The 9314-nt window shown below is 37.6% G+C and overlaps 1 protein-coding gene and 1 pseudogene across 1 annotated transcript in view; both read right to left on the reverse strand.

Moving 5' to 3' along the window:
• Window positions 1-9314, reverse strand: part of HECW1 (HECT, C2 and WW domain containing E3 ubiquitin protein ligase 1) — a 438073-nt gene that overhangs the window by 115417 nt on the left and 313342 nt on the right. The window lies entirely within an intron of this gene.
• LOC103197342 lies at window positions 2745-4526 on the reverse strand (annotated as a pseudogene).

Genomic DNA, 9314 nt, shown 5'->3' on the forward strand with positions numbered 1-9314 from the left:
AATTCTTCACCAACACTACAATCCAAATGGATCAATTCTTCTTGGATCTTCCTTTATTTATTGTCCAGCTTTCACATGCATATGAGGCTATTGAAAATACCAAGGCTTGGGTTGTTCACCTTATAGACCTGTCTATTGTTAGCTGAAAGTTAAACCATGGGGGTGAGTTCAGTACCAGGCTTGAAGGGTGACTAAGGGCCATAGTCTAGATTCTACCAGTCTCTATTTGACCAATGAGACCATTTCTTTTTATAATTTTGAGGTTTTTTTTCCTCATTTATCTCCAACTCTATCTAGAACCTTCTGTTGTAATGCCTTTCAGAGTGGTCAGTAGTGGTAGTTGGGTACCATTTAGTTATTTTGGTCTCAGGGTTGCAGAGGCTGAGGTTCATGTGATACATTACTCCTTTGAGGTAATTTTTTCCATGTGTCTTCTTTGCTCTGGATGGGGAGAGACCAATAGTTGCACCTTTGATGGAGGCTTACAAGTTTTTGGAATCTCAGTAACTACTCACCAAAGTAGAAGGTAGAACATTTTCATTGTGGAGTGTGTTATGCCAATTGACCTTGATGTCCCCTAAGCCTATGGTCCTGAGCCCTGATGTACATGATTCATTCCCTCAAGGTGTTTTGTTATGGCTAAGAAGTTTTCATAACTTTGTCTTCTGTATTTATTATTTTCATGGACATATTTTTAACACACATAAATACATATGTAGAAATATCCTCTGTCAAACATATATATATATATTTATGGATGTAGTCCCATTTGCCTTTCCACACCTGTTCAAGCTGTGTGCCTATCTATGTATCCTTGTAGATTATTGTTACTACTGTTATTGCAAGATTGTGTATGGAATAGTAGTTACCTCTATTGCCTTTAACTCCTGTGCTCCTAGTGATCTTATACAAAATTTGTACTTTTGTGATTGACTAATTTCACTAAGCATAACATCCTCCAGGTTCATTCACGTTATGAGGTATTTCACAGATTCATTCCTATTCTTTAATGTTTCATAATATTCCATTGAGTGTATGCACCGTAGTTTTTTATCCATTCACTTGTTGATGGGCACTGGGGTTGTTTCCATCTTTTTGCTATTGTGAATAGTGCTGTGATGAACATAAGTGTGCATATATCTATGTGTGTCATGGCCCTTATTTCTCCAGGATATACACCTAGTAAAGAGATTGCTGGATCATATTATATTTCTATTTTCAACTTTTTAGGGAGGCATAGTGCCTAAGGCATATGACTGCTTACCAGAAGGCTGGCAGTTCAAACCCACCAGCCACTCCTTGGAAGGAAGATTGGGCAATCTACTTCTGTAGTGATACTGCCTTGGAAATCAGAGGAGGGGTCACTATGAGTTGAATCGACTCGATGGCAGTGAGCTTGGTCTTTTTAATACTGTTTTCCACAGTGGTTGTTTCATTTTATAGTCCCATAAGCAGTGTATGAGGGTCCCTGTCTCTATAAACCCTCATCAACATTTTTCTGGTTTTTTTTTGAACTTTGTTATTAATGCTGGAGTGATATGATATCTTTTTTATTTATTTATTTTTATTGTGATTTGGGTGAAAATTTCCAGAGCAAATTCATTTTCCATACAGCAGCTCACATACACTTTGTCTCATGACATTGACTGCAATTTCTCATAATGCAACAGCTCTCCTCTCACTTCCTCCCCATAGTTCTCTCTTCCTTGTGTCCAGATATCTCATTGTTTTGATTAGCATTTCCCTAATGGCTAATGATTTCTTCATGTGTTTGTTGGTCACCTGAATGTCTTCTTTGGTGAAGTGTCTGTTCTTATGTTCTGATAGTTTTTAAATAGGATTATTTATCTTTTTTGTTGTTGAGATGTTGAAGTGTTCTATATTTTTTTTTATGTGTTCAATTCAGATGATTATTTTACATTCTCATAATATTCTCTTCAACATTTAATGGAAATGATATATAATAGATTTTCACTGCATCTTACCTAAGTTAACCACTATAGAAATTTACATGGATTAGAAACAAAAAGATGGTTAAGGCATCCAGTCCTATAGGCTATTTTCTTATAGAGGTCATAGGTCAGAGTTAGCTGGGAGAAGGGGATTCAGATTGCCCAATCAGGTGACAGGTGAGGAAAGGCTAAAATGTAGGCTGCTGGATAGAGATAACCAGAAAGTGGGTCCATCAATATTCCAGGGAACCACTCATAGACACAGGTCCCACCTAATCACCTACATGGATTCCTGTTCATGATGTTAGAATCCCATTATATAAAAATGTCTCCTTTCCCTTAGGCCCAGCCCTTAATACTCACTCAATCCCAGCAGCTCCAAGATGGATCACTGATCTCTTTTCATTGCCCAGAGTAGGAAGAAACCCACAAAATTTGGACATTATTGGCCCATTCCCTGAAACTAGTTTTGGGTGGTGTAGTGCCTAAGGCATTTGACTGCTAACCAGAATGCTGGTGGTTCAAACCTACCAGCCACTCCTTGGAAGGAAGATTGGGCAATCTACTTCCATAGAAATACTGCCTTGGAAACCCAAGGAGGGGTTGCTATGAATCAGATCTGACTCAATGGCAGTATACAACAACAACAACAACAACAATAGTACTCAATAACCCAGAAGCGAAACAAAGTAGACTGGGTTGCCTTTGTTTAGTGAGAGATGGTTAGAAATACTTGTTTCAATAATGGGGAATTTAAATCTTCCAAAGTCAAGTGGTTCCCAAAACAAACTATCAACTGATAGAAGTGGGTTCTGCTTTCCCATTTGCAGTAGCAATTCCGCTCTGAGGCAGCAGTTAGGAAGCTTTCTCAGAATTTCAAGATCCCTGGGATCTGCATCCATCTATATTCATCTACATCTGTCCCAATATATCCACTGGACCTTCAGCAATTTCTTTGATTGGATGATCTTCAAGAGTTAGTGAAGGATCAAAAAGCAAGGGTGAAGGAAGGTACTGCATTCCATCACCCACAACATCCAAGTCATCACTGAACCCAAGAGGTAAACTCACTGGGCTAAAGCTGAAGCTCAGCAGCACTCAAGTACAGATCCACGGGGCTTCCAGATTGTCTGGCACAGACAGAACCTGCTCGGTTTATACATCTGAAGAGGCAACTGGAAATGCAGTGGGCAGCAGGGATCCTTAGAAAGGTTTACAGGCACTGGTTTGTTGCAGGGTACCTCCTCAGACCCCTGGCAGCATTTGAAGAGAACCTGATTCGTATCCTGACAAATATCTACAACTGGAGTCTGAGTCTTTAATTTTCAGTCCAGTGCTGTCTCCATTAGACTAAAGAGTTAACAGGTCATGAATAGCAGTCACATCTTTCTCGGTAAGGCAATGTCTGGTCATTGGAAGAGACAACGAACATCCTCCACAAATGCCAACCACCTCTGACTGGAACTAGTGGTATGGGCCTGTTGGGCAGCACCGTCAGTGGCCAGCATTCTGTGTTCTTCAGCTGCCTGTGTAGTAAGGCTTCTGCTCCGTAGCACTGGCGATACCATTGGAGACATTTTAGTCACTTTAAGTTCTCTTGCTCTTTGACCAAAAGTCCCTCTGGGCCACTCAGGAGGCTACTATCTAGAGCCTCATGTTCCACTTTGTGATAATGCAAGTAACGATGCTTCTTCTCTTTGAGCAGAGCTGAAGTTGTTTAAACTGATCAATGTACAGAGACTGCAAGTGAATTAGCTTCTCATGAATAATTAGGGCCACTTCTTCTGCTGTGTAGACACCAGCATGTTTTAGGGGATCTTCTTGGAGCACTCTCTACGCTATCTGTTTCACTCTCAGAGCTACCTCTCCATGTGTGACCCACAATAATGGGATCCTGTTCCCCATTACTCCAGCTGTCTTCATCCAGAGTTCGGCTGACTTCACTACGGCTACTTTCTGGAATCTGAGAAGCCAGCTCTGCCTTAGCATATAAGCTCAGCTAGCGCAAGAGTGTTTCACTCCATAGGCCCTGGGTTGATCTTCTTCATTTGAGCATAAAGTGCCAAGGCATTGCTATGGACATGTGCAGCACAGAAAGACACCAGATAAAGGAAAAGATCCAAAGAGGTGAACTTGACTCATCCAAGGTTACTTGGACAGAACTGCAGGTCTTCTTTCAGTTTTCACAATTCTATGATTTTTTTTTTTCCAATTTTCAATTTATCTTTCAATATATCCATAACCCCAAACTCTGTTAACAGCACACTACATCTCCTTCACATTTTAAAACTAAAACCACATTGACACATAGATCTATAAACATATACCCATCTTTCACCTCAGGCTTTGGGGCAACACTGGGACATGTTTTTCCATTCTTCATATTTAACTACTCTGCTTGAAGGGTGCATTCTTGTCTTCAAGGATATGCTTAACGCAAAACTCCTGTCCCTCCAGACGAGGTTGAGAGCATGGGCGATGAGTGAATGAACAAGACAGAGGCTTCTGAGGCGTAGGCACTGGAATGATCCTTTCCCGATTGGTTGGCAAGCCATGAATCTGAACCCTGTTCATACCAAAACCTCTGCTGCTGCACTGTGCCACACCCAGTTTTCTATAAATTTTAGAGATAAGTCCCTTGTCCAGTATGTCATTACCATTTTTTTTCCCTCAGTCTGTAGGTTCTCTTTTTACTCTTTTGATGCACATAAGTATTTAATTGTTAGGAGGTCCTGGTCACCTAGTTTGTCTTCTGATGTTTATGCATTTTTTAGTTATGTTTGATAGCATATTTATGCCATATATTAGGGCCCCTAAGTTATTTTTCCTTGGATGATCTTTATAGTTTTAGGTTTTAGATTTATGTCTTCGATCCATCTTTAGTTTTTGTATATGGTTTAAGATAAGGATCCTCTTTCATTTTTCTGCAAATGGATATCCAGTTTCCCCAGCACCATTTGTTAAAGAGACTATCTCTTCTCTGTTAAATTAGTTTTAGACCTTTGTCAAAGATGAGCAGTCCATACAAAAAAAAAAAAAAAAAACACTTCCAATGAGTTGATTCCAATTCATAGTGACTCTATAGGACAGAGTAGAACTGCCCCATGGGGTTTCCAAGTCTGTAAATACTTACAGAAGCCAACTGCCTCATCTTTCTCCCACAGAGTGGCTGGTAGGTTCAAACTGCTGATTATTTGGCTAGCAGCTAAATGCTTTAACTACTGAACAACTGGAGCTCCTAGTAGTCTATAGTGGATGGATTTACTTCTGATTTCTCTGTTTTGTTCCTCTGGCCAGTGTATCTGTCCTAGTACTAGTCCAGGCTGTTTTGGCTACCATGTCTGTGAAGTGTGAGGTCTCCTATTTTGTTCTTCTCCTTTAGTAGTACTTTGCTTATCTGGAGGCTCTTTTCTTGCAATATAAAGAGGGTGATTAGTTTTTCCATCTACTTAAAGAGAGGTGATGGAATCTGGGTCCAGATTGCATTATATTTGTAGATTGCTTTGGGTGGTTATTGATATTGACATTTTCACAATGTTAATTAAGTCTTCCTATCCATTAAAACAGGGAGCTCTGGTAGCATAGTGGCTAAAGCACTTGACTGCTAACCAGAAGGCTGGCGGTTCAAACCCACCAGCTACTCCTCGGAAGGAAGGTTGGGCAATCCTACTTCTGTAGTGATACTGACTTGGAAACCCAAGGAGGGGTCGCTATGAGTCGGGGCCAACTCGATGGCACATAACAACAACAACAACATCCATTAAAACAAAACAAAACAAAACAAAAACACCAAACTCACTGCCATTTAGTCAATTCGACTCATAACGACCCCTTCTTGGGTTTCCAAGGCAGTATCTCTACGGAAGTAGATTGCCCAATCTTCCTCCCAAGGAGTAGTTGGTGTGTTTGAACTGCCAGCCTTCTGGTTAGCAGTCAAATGCTTTAGGCACTACGCCACCAGAGCTTCCTACCCATGAGTACGGCATATTCTCACATTTATGTAGGTCTCTTTTGGTTTGTCATAGTAGAGCTTTTTTCGTTTTCTTTGTGTAGGTTTTTTGTATTTTGGTTAGATTTATTTCTAAGTACTTCATCTTTTGTGTGGCTATTGGAAATGGCATTGTTTTCCTGATTTCCTTTTCAGAATTCTCTTGGTTAGTGTAGAAGAAGTATCTGACTGATTTTTGTATCTTGCCAATTTGCTGACTCCTTCTTTAAGTTCCAGTAATTTTCTTATTGAGTCTCTGGGATATTCTATGTGTAGGATCATCAAAGCCCAAGCCCATTGCTGTCAAGTTAATTTTGACTCAAAGTCACCCTGTACAGCCTCAGCAAATAGAGATAGCTTTACTTCTTCTTTACCCATTTGGATGCCTTTTATTTCCCTTTCTTGCCTTATTGTTCTGGCTAGAACATCTGGTTCAATACTGAATAGGAGTAGCATTAAGGCCATTTTTGTCTGGTTCCCATTTTCAGGAAGAAGGCTTTCAGTCTTTTCCCATTATGATTAATATTGACTGTTGGTTTTGTATATATGCCATTAATCATGTTGAGGCATTTTCCATCTATTGGTATTTTGTTGAGTGTTTTTATCAGGAATGGGGGTTGGATTTTTCCCAATGTCTTTTCTTCATTGATTGATATGATCATGTGTTTCTTTTCCTTTGTTTTATTTCTGTGGTGGATTACATTGATTGTTTTTCTAATGTTGAACCATCCTTGCATACCTGATATGAATTTCAGTTGGTTATGATGTTTTATTTTTTTGATATGTTGTTGGATTCTATTGGTTAGGATTTTGCTGAGAATTTTTGTGCCTATGTTCATGAGGGAAATTGGCCCATACTTTTCTTTTTTTAGTGGTATCTTTGCTTGCCTTTGGCATCAGTGTTATGCTTTGCTTCATAGAATTAATTTGGGACTATTGCACTATTTTCTATGCTCTGGAGTAGAATTGGTGTCAGTTCTTCTCTGAATGTTTGGTAGAATTCTCCAGTGAAGTTATTTGGGCCAGGACTTCTTATTTGGGGAGTTTTTTTTTTTTTTTTTTTTTTAAATGATCTGTTCTATTTCTTCTTTTGTGATAGCTCTGGTCAAACTTTCTACCTCAGATTGTGTTAGTTTTGGTAGGTTGTTTACTTTTAAAAATTTGTCCATTCCTTCTAGATTTTATGAAGTACAGTTCCTCATAGTATTCTGTTATTATCTTTTTCTATTCCAATTGGTTCTGTTGTGGTATCACTTATTTCATTTTCTAAAATATTTTTATTTTTTATTGTGATTTGGGAAAGATTACAGAGCAAATGGTTTTCCATTCAACAATCCATACACACTCCGTTTTGTGACATTTACTACAATCTTTACACTGTAACAGCATTCTTTCCACTTCCCTCCTATGCCCACCACTTCCCTCCATTCTTCCTTCCTATACCCTCCCATGTTCATAGCTCTATCCCTGGGCAAATTCTGTCCTCTTGATCTCATGTGCTTGATTGGTGTAATGAGGGCCTATCCTGATATTACTGTTTACCTTATAGGTCTGTGTGTTGTTTGGATTCTTGTTCCCTATGTCATTTTTTATTCATGTTATGTGCATCTTCTCCTTCTTTTCCTTTGTTAAATTTGCCAATGGTTTGTTGATTTTATTAACGCTTTCAAAGAACCAACTTCTAGACTTGTTAATTCTATTGTTTTTCTGTCTTCTTCATTTATTTCTGCTGTAATCTTTATTATTTCCTTTCTTCTGGTGATTGTAGGTTTTTTTTTTTTTTTTGATTGTTCTTTTTCTAATTGTTGGAGATGTAGGGTTAAGTTGTTGATTTTGGTTCTTTCTTTTTTGATGTTTGTATCTATTGGTATAAATTGTCCTCTTAGCACAGCATTTGCTATGCCCTAAAGATTTTGGTATGTTTTGTTTTCATTCTTATTTGATAAAAGGAATTTTTTTAATCTCATATTTTATTCCTTTCATTGCTCAGTAGTTTTTAAGTAGGATGTTACTCAGTTTCCATATATTTTTTTAATTGTCCTTCCTGTTATTGATTTCTAATTTTATAGCATTGTGATCTGAGAAGATGCTTTGTAGTGTTTCAAAATTTTTAAATTAATTTAGCCTAGCTTTGTGGCCTAACATATGGTCTATTCTGCAGAATGCTCCCTATGCACTGGAAAAGAATATATACTATGCTATTGTTGGGTAAAGTGTTCTGTATATGTCTATGAGGTCAAGTTGGTTGATTGTGTTCTTTATATTCTCTGTATCTTCATTGAGTTTCTTTCTTGTTCTGTTCTTCATCAAAAGTATTATATTAAGGTCTCCTGCTATTATTGTGGAGTTGTCTATCTCTCTTTTCAATTCTGTTAAAGTATGATTTATGTATTTTGCTTCTCTTTCTTTGTATGTGCAGATATTTAGAGGTTATATCCTCTTGTTTGACTGTCCTATTAATTATTATATAACATCCATTCTTGTCCCTCATGCTGGTTTTTGCCTGAAAGTCTATTTTTTAAGAAATTAATATTGCCACTCCTGCTCTTTGTTGCAATTTGCCTGATATATGCTTTTCTATTCTTTGACTTTCAGCTTATTTTGTCTTTGTGTCTCTTGTAGACAGCATATTCATAGGTCAAGAGGTCAAGTTTTCTTATCTATTCTGGTACTCTGTCTCTTAACTGGTGGATTTAATCCATTTACAATTATTCAGTGTAATTATTGATAAGTATAAGCTTACTGCTATCATTTTGCTGTTTTTTTTTTTTTCTTTGTAGTGCAGACAATTTCTTTGTTCCATATATTTTTCTGTGCTGAGTTCATTTTTACGGATTTTCTTATCACTTCCTTTGTCACTGTTGTTTTAGTGTTTACTAGGTTTTTATGATTTTCTTCTTTTTTATTTTGGTGAGGTTTATTCATTTTCTTTGATGTTATCCTATAATTTATTATTTTCTTCCTAAATTCGAAAGAATCCATTCTATTTTAATATCATCTTCAGTTCCTCTCCATTTGGAAATTTTGTGACTACACCACTTATTCCCTCTTTCTGCTTTGTAGTTGTCCTTGTTTACAAATTGATGTCTCTAGTTCTCTATTTTCAATCTTGTAGGTTTTTTATTTTTAATACTTCTGTATCTGGGTTTGTTGCTGAGTTGTCATGTGTGTTAATCTCAGGATGTTGTCTGCCATTGTTGCTTCTTTGTCCAAAGAACCCTCTTTAGTATTTCTTATTAATAAATCCAGTGACTACACTGTGCTGGGCCAGTTGACAATCCACTACTCGGTATATATCCTGTTCATTCTTTTTGTTCAATTTCTTCTTCTAATCAGTATTTGATCTACTTCTTTATCCTTTTTTTTTTTTTTTT

The sequence above is a fragment of the Orycteropus afer genome, unplaced genomic scaffold (assembly GCF_000298275.1).
Source record: "Orycteropus afer afer isolate SDZICR_OR568_19922 unplaced genomic scaffold, OryAfe1.0 scaffold00077, whole genome shotgun sequence".
NCBI classification, from domain to species: Eukaryota; Metazoa; Chordata; class Mammalia; order Tubulidentata; family Orycteropodidae; genus Orycteropus; species Orycteropus afer.